This window comes from Nomascus leucogenys, chromosome 1a, assembly GCF_006542625.1.
Source record: "Nomascus leucogenys isolate Asia chromosome 1a, Asia_NLE_v1, whole genome shotgun sequence".
NCBI lineage: Eukaryota > Metazoa > Chordata > Mammalia > Primates > Hylobatidae > Nomascus > Nomascus leucogenys.
In genome coordinates this window covers 95,523,050-95,548,784 of record NC_044381.1, presented here as the reverse complement: position 1 = coordinate 95,548,784, position 25,735 = coordinate 95,523,050, and positions in this window count along the sequence as shown.

Here is a 25,735-nt window from a genome sequence, read left to right as displayed (position 1 = left end):
CACAAAGGTATACATCAAAGTGAGAGCTCATTCACATACAATCAAAAAATACAACTTAGTCTATTTTAATCCTGGATTATTGAGAGATGGTGCCATTGAAGGAAATCAATCTTCTCTTGTATAGGGTATGTATCCTGTGATTAAAGTATTTTTTAAATGTTTATCAAACAATCACAGGCTGCTACAAAGGGCTGTGAATCTCTGAAATTAACATCCTGAAATTCTGCATAGTATTCTAAATGGTAGGGATTTGCCACCTCCTTGTCTTAAGGGGAAAATGACATTTCTCTTACTTTTGGCTTTCTGGTCACTTCTCTGGGGTGGGATTTCTGGAAAGATATCAAAACAAGTTTTTGGTGCATATTTCAGAAGGAAGGCAGTGGAGGTGTGCAGAGGAGGCTTATCAAATGGTCTTCCCATTGGACTAGTGTTCTAGGCTCTGAAGACCTTTCTAGAGGAGGCTTATCAAATGGTCTTCCCATTGAACTGGTGTTCTAGACTTTGAAGACCTTTCTAGAGGAGGCTTATCAAATGGTCTTCCCATTGAACTGGTGTTCTAGACTTTGAAGACCTTTCTAGAGGAGGCTTATCAAATGGTCTTGCCACTGGACTAGAGTTCTAGGCTCTGAAGACCTTTCTAGACCTGTTTTTTCCTTCCCTCAAAATTTTAAACATTTTAAGAAGCAACTTCCACATATGGAATAACCACAATATAAATCTGAACATTTTTCAATTCATTCCTGATGCTTATGCTTTATAGAATCTGGTTTTTCATGCTGTTTAGAGTCTGAAAGTTTCAATTGTGCTTCTGTTATGCCCCTTTCCTTGAGAAATGGCCAGGTTCTAAAGTGCTCCTCCTCCTGCGACAAAACAAAATTGGTGTGCAATATGGAGTGACATTGTGGCAGTCTCTCCCCATGGCTTGCTGAAGGTGGACAATCCCTAACAAACCCTAGCTTCTTTCATGAATGTTTATTTGCATTCTGGTCATCTGGCAGAAAACGTCATTTATTAAAAAAAAATAGTAAAACCTACCTAACATTTTTTGAGGGCTGTGTGACAGGACTTTACAAAAATTGTCTCATTTGGTCCTCACAACAGTCACAGGAGGGAAAGATTATTCTTCCTCACACGTGACTGGTGAGTAAACTGAGCCCAGAGGTTGGATGGCTTTCCCAAGTTCTATGGTGACTCTGGGACAGAGCAGTACAGGCCCCAGGTCTGTGCAAACCCAGAGTCTGAGCTCTTAGTCCTTACTCTTCCTTCTCTCTGGCTTCAAAGTTTCTTCACCAACTCCAGTGGCTTATGGGCAATGATACATGAGGAGACCAGCAAAACACCATTTTCAACCAAAAACAATTGTCACAAACTCTCATGTTTACTTAATTCTTGTCACAAAATCTCATGTTTACTTAATTCTTGTCATAAAATCTCATGTTTACTTAATTCTGTGAAGGGTGAGTTGTGTGGGAGGGGCAGTTAAGGAACAAAAGAAGACTGGCCAGCTGCGGGGTGGTTCCATAGCCCACAAAGCAAGAAGGTGCAGACATTTCTCTCCGTGCCTGAGGGACAGCACAGTCACCCAGATGAGCAAGAAATGGGTTTATACCAGAAAGGAGGGCCCAGGCGTGTAGGAGGGGACTCCCTAGACCCCCTAGCCCAGCTATGGCTCTGAACCACCTGAGGCCCAGGATACTCCAAACCCTGGTGTGGCCAAGGTAGATCCATGCTGACCCATGGAGCCCAAAACTCAGCTCCTGAAGAGGGCTTCTAGGTATTAGGAGATAATACCTAATACTTAGAGCAGGTAGGGGGAGGAAGGGAAACAACAGTGACAACCTTTGCCCCAAAACACATTTTCCAATATGAGGGAGGAGTGAAACTGAACAATTCTCTCAAAGAAATAGGTCAGATCCCAGCTGGTAAACCCTGCCACAATATTCTCTTCAAGTTTTATTTATTTAGCATTTATACTAGCAGTTCTTAAAATTTAAGGAGCAAAATAGCCTGGGGAGGTTGTTAAGATGCATTTTCCCAGTTCCTATGCCCTAAAATTCTGATTCTGTGGGTTTGGGGTGGGTTCCTGGACTCTGTTTTGGACAATACCCAAAGAGATTCTCATGTCCCTCATCAGAGAGGTAAATGCTGAGAAAACAACCCTGGAGTTGGTGAGTCCTTGGAGAGCTGACATTCTGTGGGGCTAAGGGGAAGCCTATTTAGAGATGGGGTTTCACTCTGTCACCCAGGTTGGAGGGCAGTGGAGTGATCATAGCTCACTGCAGCCTAGACCTCCTGCCCTCAAGGGATCTTCCTGCTTCAGCCTCCAAAGTAGCTGGGACTACAGGCCCATGCCACCATGCCAGGCTGTAAAGCCTAATTAATTATATTATTCTCCAGGAATGCTCATTTTTGAAGAACTAGCAATGGTTGACCATGTCTGTGGCTACTGCCCCAAAGTTTCCTACATTCCTTCAACGTCCACTTGTAGGAAAAGTTTTAGGCAGGACTGAGGGTGGGTGAGATGACACTCTGATGTGTCCCCTGCTGGTCTTGGCTGGGCAGGCTTCCAGGCACACTCTGAATGAGGCAGCACCCCTTAGCTTCAAGGAGGACTGTCTTGTGAAGGAGTACTCAGAGTATCTTAAGTCTCTGACAACCAATCATTCATTCATTCTGCAGTTGTAGAGAACTTCTTTTGTTTGCACTATGTTTTAGGACCTGGGCCTTGCTTAAGCTTCTCTTTCTTCCTCTCTTCCAGCTTTGCCCAGTCAACTTTACTCCCCTAGGCCTGCCCTCCCTAATGAGGTCAGTTCCACCAGGCTGTTTCCTGATGGCATCATAAACCTGTCAAATGTGATTCCTGAATTAATGCCCTTCTCCCCACTGCTTGTAAACTCCATGAGGGCAGGGATCATGTTATTTTTAACTCCAAGTCACTTAAAAATAATTTGTTAAAATACAGTTTTCTAAATAACACTTTGCCACATTTAGCAAGGTACCGGTTTAACAGAGTAGATTATTTTTCTGTTTATAAATTAAACACCAAACTGTATTGGATAGAATGTTTTAACAGCTTTTGACGATTTCTGTGAAGGTTTAGTTGATTGGTTTTAATTTTGCCTTCATAATATCATTTTAAAGAGGTTCATTTGTTAACAGCTAAGAGTGATAAAATGGTTTAGCCTTTTAGAATATATATTTAATTGTTCAGGAAAGGGTATTTAGAAATCAGTAATCAAAACTTTACTCAAGATTAGTATCCCAATTCTGATATTTATTTCCCTAAGCATGAAATTACTAAAGAAGGATTCGGAGCAACTAAACCAATGTGAATTACAGAGATTTAGGGTATTAATTATTAGTAATATAAAATCAAGGCTGATCTGCCGTTTGAGATATTGGTGAAAAAATATAAAAGTGCTGGAAGAGAAATTGTAAATTACATTTGGAAAGATGGGAAAACTCAAAGTCAATTGAAACAACCTCATTCCATGTGTCATGCTGAAATTTAAAATTTTAATTGCTACAGGCTAAAGTTAAGTCCACCAGCCACTGAACAATTACGAAAAGAATATTAATCATTGTTATAATTTGAAAAAATGAGAAAACCACAGAAACTAGAAGTAGAAGCTGAAGATGAAATGCTCAGTTTCTATTTTCTAACAAGGGGAAATTGAGATATTTTTACCTGGTTTTAATGCACCAAAAAATTTGAAATGAAAGGGCACACATGTTTAAAATGCATAAAAGAAGTGAGGAGAATCAGAGGAATTGGCATAATGAAATGAATGACAAAACCTCAAATTTGATTTATATGTTACCATAACTCTAAACTTGCAAAAACCAAAAAAAGATTTTAAAAGATTGGTTTAAAATCCTAAAAATGCTAAAAGATAGGCAAAATGAGAAAGAACTAGGAAACAATGAAGGAATAATATTGTATACTAAGGCCACTATCACTCTCAGAAATTAAAATTAAAATTTTTAAAATATTAATTAAAATTCACAGAAAATAATCGTGTAAGTGCTAAGTAGTTGACAAAACTGTAAATGACTTTAAAAAGAAATCTATTTAACGCTGAATATTTCTAGAGAAAATAATTATAATTTTGGGTAAAAATATGAAATATTTTATGACTATAAAATATATTAAACTCACAGGAGTAGAGAGTAAAATGGTGGTTATCAGAGCCCAGAGGAGTGAGGTGGATAGGAAAAGGGGAGACGCTGATCATAGGGTACAAAGTTTCAGCGAGCTAGAAGGAATAAGCTTCAGTGATCTAATTACACAGAACTGTGGCTACAGTTAATAATAATGCATTGTATCTTCCACAATTGCTTAAAGACTGGACTTTAAAAGTTATCAGCACAAAAATGATAAGTATGTGAGGTGATGGCTATGTTAATTAGCTTGATTTAATCATTCCACAATGCAAACATATAGCAAAATATCACATTACACCACTTAAAAACACGTACATTGTCTGTCAATTAATATATAATAAAATTTATTCGTAAGAAGAGTAAATTATTCTTAGTTTTAACAAAAAAACTATTCCTTAAAATGCTGCTATAGAAAGCAAATAACTGGTCAACTAAAATAATCCTATACAAATTGTTGCAAATTTTAGAAATAGTTAAAAGAAACATGTTTTTGGTAAATCATTGCATTTGGTAACTTTGGCAAATTAGTGATTCAGTAAATTGATCACTTATTGATTTTGTGTGTTGATTTTTGGCCAAGTTGTCAAGTTCTTTTATTTAGCATAGGGTTAAGTTTATTTACCATTGTATCTCCAAAGTCTGCTGCAGTGCTTGGTACAGCAGGTACTCCATAAATAGTTGACAAATGAATGAATGAATGGTTTTGAGTGAGGTGAATATTGGTGGTTAAATATAACCACCAATGCTCCTGGCTTCATAGAGCTTACATTCTAGTGTAGAGTGAGTTATAGTCCAACCATTTTTCTGTTATTGGTTATATAACTATAGTGCAACTTCTATATGTTCACTTATTCTTGGATTCATAGGAACAGGTTTACTTTACCGTTATACCATATTTGTGAACTATTTGAATGAAACTATAACTCCATTCCGTAAAGAGACGAAAACACCTCTTCAAATAGGCCAGAGTGCGGCAATATTCCACAGGGTTGTTTGAGGGTAAAATTTCTAATAAAATGTTTAAAACCCTAAAGGTAAGTTCTTGCATACGTGACATTTGCACAGCAATTCATTCTGAAATGATTGCCAAGCTGACTTGAGTGAGGAAAGCAAGCAGAGGAAGGAAGTGCCTGCCCAGGCCCATCTACCTCTGTGAGTCAGAGGAAGTGCTCAGGCAAGCACCATGAAAAAGTCATGGCAGGACTTTTTCTTTTATTTTCTTCTACGCCTTCAGCTCACCTCTTTGTCCATAATCAGAAATGAAAGGAAATGAGGTAAAGGTAAGTCCATCCCTAGCTCACAGAGCTGACAGAAGACAGGTTGGTTGTAGAGAGAGCTGGGCACTGTGGGCACAGCCCATGTTACTGTGAGCTGGTGTGGAACTGGTACAGTAAGAGCAAGCAGCTTTTCCTGTGCAGTGAGTTGGAATTAAACATGCTAATTTGAGGTCCCTTTTAAGTATTTTGTTTAACTCCATTGGCCTTTAATTCCTTTATATTACATCATTTAATGTAATGTTATTTATATATGAAGCATGTTATGCTTATTAACCAATGTGCAAAAATCTAAAGTACAGATTTTCTATAATGGGCTAATTACAGGACTTTAAAGCCACCTACTGAGTTTTGCTGAGCTTCACAACAGGTTCACTGAACTGGATAAATTTATTCAAACGTGTGGAAATGAACCCCATTCTATGTGCAACGGTACTGGGAAAACACACAAATTATACCTCAATACCAGTTTAATGGGTCAAACAGTGAACCTGAATACTGAACTTATCTACATCTTAAAATAGTGGGGAAGCCAGTGGTAAAAAAGGAAGTGCCCATTCAAGGGAGTTTCTGCCTGTTTGTAAACAGTGGCAATAAAACAATAAGCCTGGCCATTAGGAGCAAGTCCCCATGCTCAGAAAACAGAGGTGGTTGCCTTTCAATGACCTTTGAAAATACACAACTTTCATAACTAAACCCAAGAGTGGAACGAAGTGACGAGAGCTCGGCAAACACACATCCCAAGTGCAGCCCTTTAATCTTTCCTGAGAACAAGAGGCGTGTTCTCTTGTGTCATGGCTTAGGAGGAATTCAGCACAGGGTGTTCAGAGTTAGAAATACAAATAAGGCCTAAATATGCAGTGAAATTAAACAGTCTCTTCAAACCAGTTTTTTCCCTGAGCTTGATCAAAACAGAGATATGTCGATCAGTTAGTATTATATCTTCATGAATCCATCCTCAAATGTTTTCTTTGAGAGTTCCAGAGAACTTTAGACTTAAGCTTCAACCATATTTAGAACTATTATTCTATTATTAATAGAATATGGATTATGAAAATACAAAGATTGGGAAGAAAAAAATAAAATGGAGGTAGAAGTCTGAGAGCCAGGTTAGGAACAGAGGTGAAAGGGAAGACCCTATTTCCTATACTGCGTCTTTGTCGATGAAAGTTCTGTTTCCAATTCTCTCTCTCTCTCTCTCCTCTCTCTCTCTCACACACACACACACACACTCTCTCTCTCTCACACACACACACACATACACACACTCTCTCTCTCATGATCATATATGCTATCAGTGAAAATAGATACTGCTTTTATGCTTTTATAGCATCTTGTAGCAATGATCTACTAATTTTGTCATGAAAAGGAAAAGAATATTATTTCCAAGGCTGCAAGAATTCCGGTACTGTCCTTAGGGCAACCTATTGACAATGTATACTCCACCCCTTGGCTGGCAGTAAGTAGGGTGTTGATAACCTAATCCATGCTTTTCTCTTCAGGGTGATGCTGGCATGCCTAGCTCTGGAAGTGGTGAAGCCTGGATTTATACAGCACTCTCCGCAAGTGCCACATACACCAATAAAAAGAGAGTTCTTCAGGAAACGAGGTGTGACGCAGGCCAGCTTCGCCAAGACTCTTGGACCAAGAAATAAGGATTTAAATATGAAATACTAAAATGTAACACATGACTGCAACAAAATAAATGGTGTACTACTGAAAGCATTTGAGGTAATTAATCAATGCTGTGTTTGTACATATCATTAAATATATTATGCTCAGTTTAGATTTGATTTCTATGCTCCTTTTATAAAGAGTTAAAAGAAAATACATTTGAATTCACGCTGATACTGAAAACATGCTCCTAGCTTCTAGTTTTTTGGATTTCAAATCATTTCCATTAACAAACAGCTATTTGCCCTCTAATAAAATATGTCATTATGCTTTATTCACATCGCACAAAAGAATCACTGAAAAATCGCCCCAATGATGGCCAATAATTACACATTTTGCTCCTGTGCTAGCGATGAAGAAATCTGTTCATTGGAGAAAGCAGGTGCTAGGGCGTCAAGCTAATAGTCAATGTGTGCCACGGTAATTAGCCACTGCGATCGCTAAAATTAACAATTAGCTAACATGCAATTCTCTTTTTTGCAGGCTGCAGTTTACTTTGTAGAATCCTTGCATGTTCTTAGTAATTATTCTGACAGCTTATTATTTTTATTTTTTCTGGTTTGAACACAGCTTTAACATTTGCATCGGGCGACCCAAATGTTCAACAGGCAGAAGTGAAACAACTGCTTGACTAGGCATATTTGTGAGGCACGCATTTGGTTGTTTTCTGAACTTTTCATTGTTGGGGAGGGGAGTGGTAGGGGTGAGATCTGTGATTCTCTCACAGCTATTGTCTTCTTCCCTAGGGCCTTAATCCAGGCCGGCACACTCAGCCATCCTGAAGCTTTTAGAAGGAAAACTGCCCAGTCAGCGGCAATTTAGACTCTAGGGAACAACTCCAGGGATGAAGTGCCACAGTCAAGCTGGTCAAAACATCTTCCTTTCATTCTTCTTCCCTGGAGTGTGTCTTTGGTTAATGCATTCACTGCCGCCGCACAACGCCCCCCACCCGCCCTTACTGAGAAAATGTAGCATCCTGTGTGGCTTGTTCTCGTCAGGGGTGTATGCTGAGATAATACTGCTAGAGCCTTTTAATGGATAGAATAAGGAAGGCCTCAGCCTACATGCCGAAGGAAAAAAATTAAAGGCAAAGGAATCATTTGTTTCCAGAAATCCTCTGGGAGACCGAAACGTGTTTAACGCACTCACAACATTCAAGTAAGATAAATTGTGGCAAAAAATTTAACAAACTGTAATTCCAAACTATATTAGTTTCTTATCGTGCCCAAAAAATTACTACAGATTTAATGGCATAAACAATACACATTTATGAGCTTACAGTTCTGGAGGTCAGAAGGCCAAAATGGGTCTCACTAGGCTGAAATCCAGATGTTGCCAGGGTTGCGTTCCTTCTTAAGGCTCTGGGGCTGAATCTGTTTCCTTACCGTTTCCTCACTCCTTGGCTCAAAGGAGCCAAACACCATTGCATCTTCAAAGCCAGCAACACTGTGTCTCTCTCACTATTCTGCAGCCAAGCCTCCCTCCGACCACAGCTGGGAAAATTCTCCAATTTTTAAGGACCTGTGTGATTACATTGGGCCCACCTGGGTAGTCCAAGATCATCCCCTCCTCTCAAGGTCCTTAATTTAATCATGTCTGCAAAGTCTCTTTTCTCATGTACTGTAATGTTACGGGTTCCAGGGATTAGGACACGGATGTTTTTGGAGGGCCATTATTCCGCCTGTCACACAAACCAATAAAAATATACATAGAGTAAGTTTGTGCTTTTCTACCCTACAGAGTCAGTGCACGTTTAATGTCAGGGATTGAATTACTTGGAAGTGGTGGGGAGGGGGTGGGACAATGGATTTCAATCGTTTCCATAGACAATAAACTCTGGCCTTCCTGTGCCAGGTCCCCCAACTGAAGATGGAGCTAGTGCAGGTCGTGCTTTGTCCTACCGCTCACAGGTTCCTGAGTTTGGAGGGCCTTCTCACTCTCTTGTTGGAAGTGGCACTTTTCAGAGTGCAGGCTTGGCCTGGCTAAGAGCTATCATCATGTGTTCTGTGCTTTATTACAGTGTTGGGCTGCAGCACTCTGGCTTACTTACTGTGAGAATGAGTGATACAGGCTGCTGCCCACGGAAACCCTGAACAACATAAGGAACTCTGCCCATTGCAGTCCTAACTACTAAAATGTAGCGACAGAGAGGTACAGCTGCATTCCTGAGAAGTGCTGCCACCTTGTCCAGGTGCGAGCTGATTTTCAGGGCTCAACACGGCTTTGACAGATGTTTCTCAGCAAGGCCCAGAGAATCTGGACCTTGGGACCTGCTACAGGCTGCAGAGACTCAGGAGGGCCCAGTTTAGCAGGAGAGGTCAGGGAAGTGAGCTGTGGAAGAGGCTGGAGCCAGGCTTGTGGTGAGAAAACACAGCAACACATTCTGTTTGTTTAAGTGGGAAGAAACTGGAATGAGTAGGATCTGCCGAGAAGAGGTGGGCAGGAGGGAGTCAGGCATCCTGAGAGCTAATCACTACTGAGTTTCAATAAGGTGAGACCACACAGTCTAAGATGGTCCTTGTTAAATGGCAAAAAGACATGGGGTATGGAGGTGTACCTTGTTTTAAGAAAACCTACTCTTCAAAACAGAAATGCATTGTATTTTTTGATTTATAAAATAAGTTACCACATAGATTGTTGAAGCTGGGTGTGGTGGCTCACACCTGTAATCCCAGCTACTCAGGAGGCTGAGACAGGAGGATCACTTGAGCTTGAGCTCGAGACCAGCCTCGGTGATAGAGTGAGACCCTGCCTCAAAAAATAAAATAAAATAAAATAAAATAAATAGGTTGTTGATATAGTGAGCTTCTCTTATGTGTGTAACACAGAATTCCATACACACACACAAAATGTATTGTCCACTCCCAATAACACATCTGTTGCATAAAGTGAGCGATCCATATAAGCTAAGGTTCCTGAAAAACAGTGAACCAAGAGAACTTTCGGGAAGGATGGAACCAAAGCTTCAAACTGCTTTGCTAAACTCTCAAGGTGTGTGTCGCAGCTCAAGAGGCTGATCACGATGTGGGAAGAAAGTTTGGGAGACGCTACACCCCTCCAGTGGTGAAGCAAGGTATCAGAATGATGGCACTAAAGCAAGGCAGCATGTCTAAAGAAACATGTATTCCAGTTTGAAGGTACCTTACCAGAGGATTTTCATTATCTCACTAAGAACAACTGTGGCTTATGTAGAAGAGCTACAGTGGCTTATAGCATGCAGACAGCCTTTTTCATTCTCCAAGGACTAGCAGTATTTCTTCACTGGTGACATCTGACCAATATTCCAAGTCATTGTTATTATTTTTTAAATTTACAGATAGAAATGCCAAGACAGTAGTTTAGAAAATACTTTGGGTTCCCAGATACTTGGAAGAGTTGGGAAGAGAACCTAGGATTCCCAACCTGTACTCTCATATCGGTCTCTTTGGGCTTCATGTTCACAGTATTGGGGGTGGAGGAGGTGAGAAAGTTCAGGGTATATGGGCATGGAAGGTGGGGGAGTGGCATCGGAGAGGGAGAGGATAGTATTTAGGAAACAATGAACCATGTACGCTTTTTCCAAAGCAACGGGCCATGCAACCCCAGGTCTTGGGGGTCACAGAAGATTCTTAAAGACAAGCTTCAATGGATAAAAATGATTAACCATCCACTAAATGCCACCTTGTGGTCTGGGATGGCCGAGGAGAAAAACTGCCAAGTCACTATAACTTGTACACCATAAACATACAATTTGTATTTGTCAAGTAACAAAATAAAAATTAGAAAATAAAATAGAGGGTTCCATTTGGAAAGAAAACAAAAAGTCACCATGAAGGACGTGGAAGGACAAGGGGCTAAGTAGCCAGAGAAGGGAACACTCTCCCCACTCTAGATAGTTTTTGTGAGCGCAGTAATAAGAGTCAAATTTATTCATCCTCAAATAACTTAACTCGCCTACTTGTCAAGTTCAGCACAGGACATAGGCATAAACCCTAAAGTTCTCCACCATAAGAAACTTTGTACCCAGCCTAGAGCAGTTTGTTGGGGGACACCATGCTTCCTAGATATGCACCCAGAACCACTCCCACCTGTGCCCCTGCCCCCACGCTGCTCTGCCGTCCTCCAGCCTCATTATCTAACCCCTCTGCACCAGGAGCTAGTTCACTACGTGGGGACACGGAATGGAACTGGGTAGGCCACTTGAGGGAAAGACGGCCGTATAAATGTGTTATGGATCGAGGTGTGGGTCAAGAGTACCCACCTCAGGGTGAAATAGCAAACGGAAAGAAGAGGCCAGGCGCAGTGGCTCACACCTATAATCCCAGCACTTTGGAAGGCCGAGGCAGGAGAATAGCTTGAGGCCAGGGGGTTTAGACCAGTCTGGGCAACAAAGTGAGGCCCTGTCTCTAAAAAAAAAATACAAAAATGAGCCAGGCACTGTTGTGTGTGCCAGTAGTCCCAGCTACTCAGAAGGCTGAGGAAGGAGGATTGCTTTGAGCCCAGGGGGTTGAGGCTGCAGTGTGCTGTGATGGTGCCATTGCACTTCAGCCTGCATGACAGAGCAAGACCCTGTCTCAAAATGAAACAGAAAAAAAAAAAAAAAGAAAAAAGGAGACTATGAAGGAGGGGTGTGTGTGTGTGTGTGTGTGCGTGTGTGAGTGTGTATTAGGGACTCTCAGAAATGCTTGTTCTCTTGATTCTTTTTCATCCAATGTCAATTCTGGTTTTTATGGGAGCTTAGTTTTCTCGACTTCCACTTCAAACAGATTGATAAGGCTGCATTTGCTCCTTGGTTTAAGCCAGAACAACAGATAATGCTTTGTGTATGTACAACACTTTTCCAAGGCACTCTGCCACTTTCCCCTCTTCCTCCCAATTACTACTGTCAGAACAAGATATCCAGCACTATGCCATATCCTCAGGCGGGTTCTCCACATCTTGAGGTTACCTGGGGTGAATCAGGGCCAGTGAGGTCACTGGGTTCCTACCTGCCCATAGCTTGTTGCTCTGGGACTGATGGGCTTCCAGTAGACAGACTGTCCAATAGTGTTCAAGAATTCTGGAGATGAAAGAGGAAAAGAATATAAATGTATTTATTACCACTGAACTGTACACTTAAAAATGGTAAAGATGGTAAATTTTATATGTATATTTTACTTCAATAAAAATAAATAAATAGGCCAGATGTGGTGGCTCACACTTGTAATCCCAGCACTTTGGGAGGCCGAGGTGGGTGGCTCATTTGAGGTCAGGAGTTCGAGACCAGCCTGGCCAACATGGCGAAACCCCGCCTCTACTAAAAATATAAAAATTAGCCGTGCATGGTGGTACGTGCCTGTAGTCCCAGCTACTTGGGATACTGAGGCAGGAGAATCACTTGAACCAGGGAGGCGGAGGCTGCAGTAAGCTGAGCTTGCACCACTGCACTCCAGCCTGGGTGACAGAGTGAGACTCTGTCTTAATAAAAATAAATAAATAAATAAATAAATAAATAAATAAATAAATAAAATTTTAAAAAAGAACCTGGGTTCAAATGAGGACATATTCACTTCACAATAAAGCCATATTGGAAGGGACATCACTACAGAATTTGACCACTGTGGAAACAGGAAGTGCTATTACATTGTATCAGGAAAAGAAAATCTTGGCGTTAGAAATTTAGTCCTGGATGCACTAACTCCCTATGTCCTCATTCAAGTACAACACATGAAGTGTTTATCACGGGCGATCTCATTTCGCCATTGCAATAGCACGTCGAGAAGCTCAGAATTCTGTCACATACCAAAATCCTGTTGATTTTACATCTCATTTTAAAAACTTTTAGACAGTTGGGGTATTTTATTGAGACTTCTAAATCTAGAAATATAATTTTAAATCTTACCATTAAATATCTCCATACTAGTGTTTTGGATGATTTAATGAGTGGCACCATTTAGAGGACACAAGGTTCTAATCTGAATTTATGAACTGTAAAGAAAGTGCCAGTATGCTGACTAACTAATGAGCTTTTTAATGATGAGAAATAGATAAAGCTTTAAAATGCAGAATGCTTATCAAGGACTTCAGACAATAGCAAAGTGGAGCAATTTAGGAGTACTTACCAGTGCGACTGCTGTGACAGCGAGAAGTGAACTATTTTCTTTCATTTTAAAGCACTGCTTTTCATACGTGGGAGTAATTTCTATATTTTCTTAACTGAAATTAAATGCCCTGGTATAATCCTCTTTTCAATAGGGTTCAAAACATAAATAACCTATTGATACCACTTGTAATAAAGCAAGAGAAAATGCCTCTACAAAGGGGGGAAATATCTGAATATCAACATGGGATGATGAGATCCAGGGTTTAGATAAGGTCAGATGGTTGGAACTTCACTCAGGGGAGCTTCTCCTTGGAGCAGCTTTAAACACAGGCATGCTCCTTGTTGGAGATGGCAGGGCTCTGGCTGGGCTGACCCTGCATCACATCCAAGATGTGAACACCTATAAAACACCTAAGATGACCCCACATCATCTTAGGTGTTTTATAGGAAGTCTGGACTTCCAAAGAGAAGACCTGAAATGTGCCTTTACTCCTGTGCTCTGGGGCATAAAAAGAAATAATAAAATAACACTTTCTCTTGCTATAAGAGGATCTTTATTTTGGGGCCTCTAGAACCTGTTGTTCCAGATAGCTCTATGATGCAGCACTGGCATGGAAGAGATGCCCACAGATCTACCGCCAGCTACTGAGATCTAAGCCTGCCCTCCTCAACTTTAAAACTCTAAGTTTTAAAGTTCACAAGACCCAGAGGTAAATGAAAAGCTGGGATATGTTGGCACGATGTGGCTTTGCTTTGTTGCTGTTGTTGTTGTTGTTAATAAGGAACTAGACTGAGCTTGTCTCTTCCTTCCCAGGAAGTGAGCTTTCCAGCTGATTAATTGAATTGCCCTCCCTTGGACAACGGAAAGGCCCCCAGAGAACAGGGCTTTCAGAGGTTTTGACATACGGTACAAACCTATTAGGTCCTGACAGTTTCCATCCTCTATATTAAACAGGAGAGATGGCAATAGAAGGAGTAGGGTTAATAAATCCTCAGGCATTAATTGCTACAGAGGTGTGTCAGCTCTGGATTTGAATCACAGCTCTGCAACTTCCCAGCTGGGCAATTTCTGGCAAATTGCTTCATCTCTCTGAGCCTTGGTTCCTTGGTTCCTTTATCTCTGAGAGGATGAAGCAGAAACCCGGGCAACATTGGCTTCATCCATTTCGAAAGAGTCTGAGCAGAGTGGTGTTCGTGAAAGTTAGTGAGTAAGGTGCTGCCAGAAGTTTCCCTGGGTTTTCATCAGGATAGCTTTCTATGCTTGTTACTAGCTATCCTCTGTCCTGCTTTTTGACTCACCTTATTCCGCCTTCTCACCCTTTAACTCCCTCTCCTCTGTTTTTTTCCTTCAATTCTCAAAGTCCTCTTTAATTTTTAAACAAACCACCTTTACAGTTTTTACTTGCTACTTCTGAATTTAGTTCAAATTATTTGACTAGTAAAACAAAAATTCTCTCATGTCACTTAATTATAATCTCTGCTTGGATTTACTTGCCACATATAATATGTCAATTTAGGATTTCCAGATAAAATACAGAACAGCCAGTTAAATCTGAATTTCAGATAAACAAGAAATTTTTTTTTAGTATAAGTATGTTCTATGCAATATTTGTATTTTTATTTACTAAATCTGGCAACTCTCATTAACTAAATGTGAACTAAGTTCTTCTTGATAATCTCTATATCACTTTCACATTTTATTAATCTCTGCAAAGATTTTATTCATTGAATTGTAAGTGTTCTTGTAAACTTGTGAGTCTTGTAATCAGGTGCCTATAATGCAAAGAAGCACAATTTATTGCTTGTTCTATTTTGCTTTTGCCAGTCTCTCCTCTCTTCATGTGTTGTGGTGCATGGGCTTTACCTACATAGACATGAGTTTTATAGATGGGAGGACAATGGGAGGAGCAAATGCCTGGGAGGATTTGGTGAAAATCTCTGCTTCATGAAAGTCAGGACAATCATAATGTGGGATGGGGTAAAGTCGAGGGCATCACCAATTGGGCACCTCCAATGCCCATTTCTCTTGGGTTTCTTCTCCCCACAGCTCTGATGACAGTCACCTAACGGAGAACTGAAAGAGGCTAGTACTGCAGGAGGCAGAATCCTGTGGGTTTGTACACAGAACTTAGGGGGCCCATAAATTTGGATGGAAAAAATCATATTTATTTTCATAACTTTTTTCAATTATGGATATGGGCAACAAAAACAATCGTTAAACAATTGTTATCAGTACCTGTGACTATGTCACCAAGAGAAATCAAAGATTTTAAAAATAACAAGTAAAGTCATTACAGATATTAACATTTAATTACTCATCCTTACTTCAAAATTATGGGAATTGCTACACCCATCCATAGATCTTGTTATTTAAAGCAATAAATTCATTAATAACAAAAAACAATAAAGAACTTGCCGAATATAAATTTGTTTTTAAAATATTTTAATAAGTTTGTTTCAATATAATTGGTTTTCTTTGTAATTCTGGGTATTTTGTTTTATGCACTTAAAAATATTATTCTGAGAAGGAGTCCGCAGGCTTCACCAGATTGCCAAAGGATTCCATGGCACACACACACAAAGTTAAGAACTTGGACGAGAGAAAGACCTGAGCTCACGTATACATAATTTACTTTCCTATCTCTAAGGCAAAATGGGCATAACTATCCTCATTTTCTCTTTTAAATGCACTCTTCAAACTCCAGGTTGCCCTGTCATGACTTCCAAGTAATCTTGAATATCTTCTTAACCTAAATTTTACCTGCTTTGAGTATTTTTTTTTTTTTTTTTTTTGAGACAGTCTCCCTCTGCCGCCCAGGCTGGAGTGCAGTGGGGCGATCTCAGTCGGCTCAATGCAACCTTCACCTCCCAGGTTCAAGTGATTCTCCTGCCTCAGTCTTCCGGGTAAGCTGGGATTACAGGTGTGCACCACTACGCCCAGCTAATTTTTGTATTTTTAGGAGAGATGGGATTTTGCCATGTTGGCCAGGCTGGTTTTGAATTCCTGACCTCAGGTGATCCTCTCACCTAGGCCTCCCAAAGTGCTGGAATTACAGATGTGAACCACTGTGCCGGGCCTGATTTGTTTTTTTTTTTTGGAGTGGATTTCTAGAGAAGTACCAAAGCTTTGGGAAGACCCACAGGAGTAAAAATCGTAAAAGAAAAATAATTAAGACCAGAGTCCAAGTTAACTTTCACTGATTGGCTCCATTTTGAAACCCTTGGCAATCAGCATCATTATAAAATCCAATTCAGGTTGAGCATCCTTAATCTGAAAATCCAAAACCCAAAATGCTCCAAAATTTAAAACTTTTTGAGCACTCACATGCTGCCACAAATGGAAAAGTCTTAACACTTTAAAAAAAGTCTTACTAGCACTTAACACAAACATTGTTTTATGCACAAAATTAGTATCGTATTGTCTAAAATTACCTTCAGGCTATGTGTATAAGGTGTATTTGAAACGTAAATAAATTTAATGTTGAGACCTGAGTCTCATCCCAAGAGAACTCGTTATGTATATGCAAATAGTCCAAAATCCAAAAAACATCCAAAACATGTCTAGTCCCAAGGATATTCAAGCTGTATACTACAAAAGCTATGTTAAAGAAAGATATTAAATCTATAATACCTTGGGTAGTATGTTTATATCAAAAATGTGTTTGATAAATTTAGATGTAATCCCTGGGTGTTAGCTACTTTGCAATTTATCAGGAAAAGGCTCCTCTCTATAACCAAGTCAGATTTGAAGCACAGGAAAAGATGGGCTCAGGCTTAGGAAGGAGGTAACTGAAGCAGAGAAAGGGAATCTTTTACTGCCCACACCCTTTTGTTATTTGTGAGCTTCCAAGGGCTCTGGGAAGGTCGTGGGGAAGCAAGGGGCCTAGAGATGGGGGACTTCGTGCTGGAAAATGGGCTGCTTGCTGGGTGGGAAGTGGGGGTGCCTGATCCTGGCATGGGAGGTCGAGGGTGGGGGGACTCGAATGAATGCCTGGGGGTTGGACTGGGAGAATAAAGCCATGAAGGGACTGTTCTCATTAAAGAATCCATTTCCCATTTTCAGCAGTTTGCTACATTAACAAGCTGAGCCGTGAAAGGATTAGATCCGCTAAGTGAGCGCCTGTTCTGTGCACCATTGCAAAACACATTTCAGAAAGCAGTGGATTCGCCTTAAATGAGTATCTGCTGGAGGAGCAAAGCCCTAGGAAAACAAAGGGGCACGCCAGGGTAAGCTAATAATTCCTGCTGTGCTTTGAGGGCAATGAAATGACTGCAACCCTGAGAACTTTTTCTCCCTCCCCTGCAGTTGGTATAAACATAAGAGCCATTTTGATGATCATATCGACACCTCAGCAACAAGTGCTTCCCAGGTGCCAACAAAATGTCACTTTCCAAAGGGTTAAATGAAACGAAAGGCCTCACCCTCAAATATTCTTTTTCTGCACCCATTTAGTATGCACACCTATTAAGCAAAACAATGGGCATAGATTCATATCCTGTCTACAAATAATCGAATGATACAAGAACAAATCTACCACCAGCTGCTTTGTCCCATGCTATGCTTTGACTGGGAAGGGAAAGCCAAGTTTCGAGCTGGGTCTAGCCTGACTCAGGCCTTAACTTGTGAGTCCTGCTATTCTAACCCTTTCTCTTGATCTGCTTTTCAGTCTGTCTCAGAGCACACAGCTCAGAGCAGCAGGGAAGTTGCTTAGCAAAGGGCCACCCACTTGCCTATTATTCCTTCCTCGCCTGTGACATGACACAAGAACAAAGTAGACATTAACCGCTACATTAAACCCAGAAAGAAAGTAATCAGTAACCTGTTATTCCCTTAATAAAGGGAAACACATGCAGTGTGAAATCCAGAAGACTAATCAATAGCCACAGACAATGCAATGTGCCAAACAAATTGCAAATCAATTAGAATCCTTGTTTTCTTTGAAATGGTTCACTATATCTAAAGCAATTACTCCTTCATTAGACCTAATTTAACAGCATGACTGCCCTGGCTACAACTGGCAGCGTCTGGCTATCAAATGGAAGAATGGCAGCTTATTTCTGTCTGTCTGTGAGTCTAGCACCAATCAAGAAAAAAAATGAATTCCTTTATATGAGAGAAACTTTTAATGAATGGGTGGATATTTGTTTTAATCAAAATATCGGTACCAGAATGAGAGTTCCCTGCTCCCCCCAGGGAAGTTAAAAGAGAAAAGAACTAAAGAATTATTGAAACAAAATCTGTACTTTAAAAATGTATTTTTTTTCTTCTTTCTACGGGAGTTTTAACTAGATTAAAATGGAATTTAAGTATGTAAAGTCCTTCCAGCTCTTCAAATCTAACACAGCACTTATTACTAGTTTTTGGACTTTCGAAAAGACAATCCTGGTTCTTATTGAATTTGGAGTATTCTTGCAAATGATCACCAAAAAAAAAGCACTAGTTCACTTATTACTAAAGCTATTTAAAAAGTTTTACTGAGCAATGTATAATAAAATCCACTCATTTTAATTGTAAATGTAATAAATTTTGGCAAATGTATACAATCATGTAACCACCACCTTAATTGTGATGTGGAATCTTTCTGTCACCCCAGTAAATTCCCGTGCGCCCCTTTGCAGTCAATCCCCTCCCCCAGCCCTGGAAGCAACCACGGATCTGCTTTCTGTCAGCCCATTGCACTTTTAAGAACAGTTTCCCATCCTCTGGAAGTATAGGACTAGAAAAAATAATTGAAATAAGGTTTTTCTACCAGTTTGAGAAAAATGGTTTCATTCTTGTTTGAGGCAGCAAGCAAAGAACTGAAGGAAATTACAAAGTTTTCTGAAAGTAGATATACTAAAGTAAACCATTCATGGAAGCTAAAGTAAATATTTCTGAGTAAACTAAAAATTTTAATAGCCACGACTTCTTTAACTTGCTAAACCTATTTGATATTCCTACTTTCTTCTCTTTGAGGATAGTCACGGCTCTGAAGCTTTTTTTAAACTTAATTTCTCTGAACTGTTTTTTTTTTCTGACTGTAAAAACAATACATTTTGATTATATGAAATTCTAACATTAAACAATTACAGAAAGTAGTAAGGAAGGCTCTTATATTTCCATTCCCTCCAGTAATTTTCCAAAGTACACAAAGCTATATGCACAAGGATATTCTTTACAGCATAGTGAGAATAGAAAAAAACGGGAAACACTAGGAGTTTGAGCCTTAAATTAAGTTACACAGAAGCCTGTTTCCCTTCTTCCTTCCTTTGCTTCCCTTAAACAGCTTTTACTCCCCTCCCCTCCCCCTAATCCTCCCTCTTCACCTCACATCAAATGGCTTTTTATTCTCTGTATACTTTGCCTTTCTTCTTTTTTTGTTTAGAGCTCAGTGCAGAAAAATTCTTGCACTGAGGGTACCCATATCTTTTGCAGGCCAACCAACCCATTTTCCCTCTCCTCCTCAAAGTAAAATATTCTCCCAAAGCTTTCACATTCTTAACGTAAGAATTTGTGCTACCTCATACTGCACCCCATCTTGCCCTCTTTAACCTTTCATGATTAACACTGTCACTCAGTCAAATTATTTTTTGTTTCTATTGGTTAGGCTAACACCCGTAATTTACCCTTGTCAATCAATCAATTAATCAACGAGTATTCACTGAAGGCCTGCTTCCCAGTAAAACCTGATTGGCTGGTTTGGGGGGTTGATTTATCATTCCAATGAAAAATATTTGCAACGATGGAGGGTGGGATAAGGAAGTTATGAAGTTTAATCACTTTCTAAAGTGGCTTAGTTTGCAGTTAAGGCTAAGCAAAAACTGAGGTGAAAGTAAGTGACAAAGAGTACTTCCCTCCTTTAACTCTCTCTTTGCTGACTCAAGAGTGGAAAACAGCATTATCAGGGAGGCTGCAGCTGCTCCAATCCTAGGGCTTGGCTAAAAATGGAGTGGCCCTGGGAAGATGCTATAACTATCAGGAGAATTTTTTTTTAGCCTAGATAAAATATTCATAAACCTATTGCTATTTGTGCTTTTCATGTTTGTATGTGTAGAGAATGTTTGTGTAAAGACACTGTTGCCTTAATTATTCTTGTGCACCTCCTCCCACTTGTCAGTAGCTGAACATTTAGGCTAGGCCCAGGGGAGTTTCCACATGGTAATTAAGGAAGGGACAAGGGTTGGGCTTCAACCCTCTGACAACGTGGTGACCAGCAGATAATTAAAAACTGAATAAATCGGCGGGCGCGGTGGCTCACGCCTGTAATCCCAGCACTTTGGGAGGCCGAGGCGGGTGGATCACGAGGTCAGGAAATCGAGACCATCCTGGCTAACACGGTGAAACTCCGTCTCTACTAAAAATACAAAAAAATTAGCCGGGCGTGGTGGCGGGCGCCTGTAGTCCCAGCTACTCGGGAGGCTGAGGCAGGAGAATGGCGTGAATCCGGAAGGCAGAGCTTGCAGTGAGCCGAGATGGCGCCACTGCACTCCAGGCTGGGCGACAGAGTGAAACTCCGTCTCAAAAAAGGAAAAACAAACAAACAAAAAACCTGAATAAATCAACGTGAGCTCTTCCAAGGAGAGGAATGGCAAATTTTTTACTTTGTGAGATAAGGAGACAAGGATCTTTTGGTTGTCAAACAGTTTCCTAAGAGAGATAAATAAATTGGATTTTTAAAGTTCCCACTAGGGAATCTTGACAGAAAACTCTTGACTTATGGTTTTACGTCCCATTATCTTCACTAGTCAAGTCACTGCTGACAGCGTTCGAATTGTTGGCAGTCATTTAAGTGTTTTTTGCAAAGCAATGTCCTGCCCAAAGGAACTATCTGGTGGCTCTGGTCCATAGACTTCACGTCATGACTGCACATGGTGTGGAAACCTGATTCTTGCTAATGCATAGATAAAAGCCATAACAGAACGGTGACGGAACAAATGAAGCCTGTCCTTTAAAGTAAGCACTGCCTTTTTGTTTGTTCTTCTATAGAAAAAATGAATAGACGGGTCTATTGCAAGCTTTCAGGGTACTGACTTTTCATTCCCTACCCCCACTTCTGGAAATAATCATTTTGATTATTAATTTTTTTCCTTTTAATCTCTTATTGACTATTAATATGATTGTTTTATCCACCATGGGTGAATGCTTAACTAATACAGTTCTTCATACAAATGCAAACTTCCTATTTACCAGCCTCTGGTGCTGCGTCTTGCACCAGAGTGGTATCATTCAGCTTCAGTTGCTATAGCATTTTCAAGAACCTCTCTGTTCTTGTCATAAATTATCTTTAAGTGAAAAAAGCTCAAAGGAGGTCTGCAGCAAACTCTATCAAATAATGAATTTGTAAGCAGTGGAAGAAAACACTTATCTTTCTTGTGCTCTTCTCCCATCGATTGTTCTGTGACCCTTCTTTGGGATACAGATGAGCATAACCCTGAAAAATGTTTGTGTTGTCTTTCTTTAACTGGCAGCCTGCGGGCTGCATGATCTAATAAATATTGGCAGGGCCAAATGAAATAATATAGAAGAGCTTCTCTTCTTTAAAGTCCACAGACCAAGAGACTCTTGTCACTTGTTAATATCTCCATCAAACACTGAAGTGTTAACATATGTGATACGACCACGCAATCAAGTAAGGACCGATTTGTTGACTAATTAAACCAACACAACAAGCTCTTTAGCACCTACAAGTGACAAGTTTAGAGCAGGCAAGTGGAAACTCTCAATTGAGCCCCCTTTTATGAGACTATCATGCCAAATTCAATTCTGACTGAGTAGTATTTGAATGTACTTGACTTCCACCATGTGCTGACATGCTTACAATAATTCATCAAGGGTGACAATAGCCCAATATTAGAGATTTATGATATATACAAAACAGTTACAAATGAAATGTAGCCCTTACATGGGTCTGCTTTCCTTACCCACTGCCTATTGATATTATAATTAATGGTCAATTACTTAGGGAAAAGAAAATAGAAAATAGTCATTACTGGTTTCAGTCATCATTGGACTTTTTTTTTCTTTTGGCAAATTCTGGAGGTAAGTGGAACCATTTCCACAGTGTTTGGCAGTTGCTTCAAAATAATAAATGGACATTGAAACCTGGTATTCATGACTCATTTTGGCAATGAGAATGAGCTAATAATAAAATTTTAAAGGAAACTGAGGATACATTACGTTGCCTGATAAATGGAAAAGCACTCTAAGATATATCTTTGAGTAGATAATACATACGTGTTCTATCTCTGTGCATATGTATACACCTTCCTTCACCAACCGCATGGATGTTCTATATTCGGTTTCCTCATTTATAAAATGAAGCAGCTCCACTAGTTTATTTCTAACATCCCTCCAACACCTACACTTCTCTGGCGTCTGATCTGACCTCTCCATATCCAGGTTAATGAAAAGGGAAGCAGAACTCTTTTTATTGTTTTTGGCATGCAATGAATCCCTCTCTCCTTCCTCCTCAGTACACTCACTTTTTTATCCTTTATATACACAAATTCCAATTTGTCATATCCAGCCCCAACCTTCTTCTGGCTGACCATATCCTTGCCAGCCAGACAATTCCACTCGTAGGTAACCAGGAATTGGCTATCGATATAAACATAACACATATACCTAAGCGTATATGAGTCACATTTTCCAAACTTTTCGTGCTCATGAACAAGTAAGGTGCAGTGGCAGTAGTAGATCCCCCAGGCAGTTTTGAATTAGCAGGGGAAGCTGCAGGTCTTGGCCTCTTAACCTGGAAGTGGCCTATAATCTGGGCCCAGCTATAGGTGCTCTGCTTCAGACACATCCCAGGTTCTGTGGATCCCAGACTTGCAGGTCAGTAGCTTGTATCCCAGGCACTACATGCCTTTTTGGCCTCTCTCGTGGAGAAGTAGCTGTGGGTCCAAATACCTGGCTGGCAACAAGGGTCAGATCTGGTAAGATGCCAAACAGATTCCCAGCATACTGTGAGGTTGACCTCCAGACCCTAAGTGGCCACCTCCACATCCTATCCATCAAAGGAACCCTCTGATAATTCCCCCACCTTGTGATGAACGTGACTTGTGTTGAAAATGCTGTGCCACCTGGAAGTCCTAGCCTACTGCTCCCCATGTGGGATTTCTGAGAGATATGCACATGTCCATCCCCATCAAAGAGACAATTCTTATTTTCCCCCTAATCTGTGGCAGAATTTTGTTTATTTTGAATAGACAATATTGTTCAAAAATCAAAATGATATAAATATACTCATTGAGAAAACTTGCTCATAGCTCATAGCTGCATCTCTGTCCACTCCATTTCCCATCTCCCTTTTGGTAAATCCTTTTATTAGTTTTTGTATATTATCTCAATATTTCTTTAGGGAAATGTAAGTGTATATGTATATTTGTTGTTGTTTTGTTTTTCTCCTTTCTTTCTTAGCCAAAATTAGCATACTGTATGTTGTTCTAAGCCTAATTTTTCTTCCTTAACAATGTACCCTGGACATATTTCCAAATCAGTACAGAAACATCTGCATCAAAGACAAAAACTTCATTTCTGAACAGGGCTTCTGCCAGAAACCCTGGCCTTCGTTCCTTCTCAGAAGAACCAGTGGGAACATCCTTGAGGGAAACTAGAGTTTCTCCCTTAAGCCCAGGGCAAGACTTTAAAAATCCATCTCTTGCTTGTGGGCTCCTAGCTCTCTAGACTGCCCTTGCTGCCCAAGACAATCTCCTTAAAGAGACCTTCTCTACTGCAGGAAAGGATGGTGTAGATTAAGATACTGCAGATGGTATGAGGTGAGCTGAAAGACTCTTCCTGGTCTTTAGAGTAGCGTGACATTCTGAAGGATTCCTTCAGGAATTATAACTTGTCGTTCTGAAGACCTTTTTTCCCTTGATAAATTTCACTAAGTTCGGTGGCAGGGCTCACGCAGTGCTGAGTTTTCTCCATTTGGTCCCTAAAGTCTGGACTAGTTTTCAGCCACCCAGGACATGGTCTCTCCAACCCTACTACCACTCTACTTTTTAAAAAATAATATTTATTTCTTGTCTACTTTTCTTCTTCTGATTTTAAAATTGCTATGCTTATCATTTGGAAATTTGAAGAATGTAGAAATACATAAAAAAGAAAATCATTAGCATTTGTAATACTGGAAAACCACTATTAATATTTTGGTAATATAGGCCAGTCGTGGTGGCTCATGCCTGTAATCCCAGCACTTTGGGAGGCCGAGGCAGGTGGATCACCTGAGGTCAGGAGTTCGAGATCAGCCTGGCCAAGCTGGTGAAACCCTGCCTCTACTAAAAATATAAAAATTAGCCTGGCACAGTGGTGCACACCTGTAATCGCAGCTACTCGGGAGGCTGAGGCAGGAGAATCACTTGAACCTGGGAGGTGGAGGTTGCAGTGAGCTGAGATTGCACCACCGCACTCCAGCCTGGGTGACAGCAAGACTCCGTCTCAAAATAGATATATACAAAATATAGTCTTTTGGCTTTATAAACAGGAATCATACAAAACATACTGCTTTGTAACATTTATTTACTTATAGTTTACATAGTTTTTAAAAAATAATACAGTTTATTTTTAGAGTAGTTTTAAGTTTACAGAAAAATAAGTAGAAAGTTTGGCGAGTTCTCATATCCCTCCTTGGCCTTTATATATTACTTGCTATATCATGAAAACTTCTGTAAATACTTTAAGTTGATTTTTGAAATATCTTCGTAATATACCATCACATGTATGTATAGCAATTTAATCAATCTCCTATAGTTCAGATTATTTCTCACATTCCTTATGTTCACTGGTATAAACAATACTGCAGTCAACATCCTTATAAATTAATATTTGTCCAAATGTCTGATTCTTTCCCAGAATAGAGTTTAGAAATGGAATTGCCAGGTCAAAAAACATGTGCATTTTCAAGGCTTTTGATACATATTGCCAAGGTCATTTGAACCCATTTTAAAAGAAATACAAGGCAGTTCCAGAGATCTAGAAAAGCCAGCAACTCTAGTTTTCCATACAGACCCAAAATCACCATAAGAAAGTGAAACATTTGTCCAAGTAATTGGGACTCCTTGTCCTGAGCAGTGAGAAGCTGCAGGTGTGGAGAACTGCTGGTGGTGTGCAGAGCCTACTCTAGGAATGCCGGGAAATATGGTCTTTTATACCAAGACCTCACTGTGGGCCTCTAGCCCAAAGATGGCAGACTGAATTGCAACTCTTAGTTAACCGTGGAAGGTTTAGGACAAGGCTTACCCACATATGCCACCTGCAAACAAGAAAACTCATGTTACCGTTGAAGAAAGGCAAGGAGATACAGAAGTAGCTTCTCAACGCCAGCATTTCCCAAACTAGAATATGTATATCATTGGTTCCTGAGAGTATATGCATGAAAATAATTATTTTAATGGTTATATCTTTATTTTATTTTATATCAGAAGAATTAATAATGAACATAATCAAACCCATAATTTCATGGATATTATTTCTTAGGATGAGTCTAAGTTAAAAAACAGTAACAAAAGTGACTTGGTTTAACGGCCTTTTAAAGAAAACCATAATGCAAATAATAAACGACTGATGTACAGATATGGC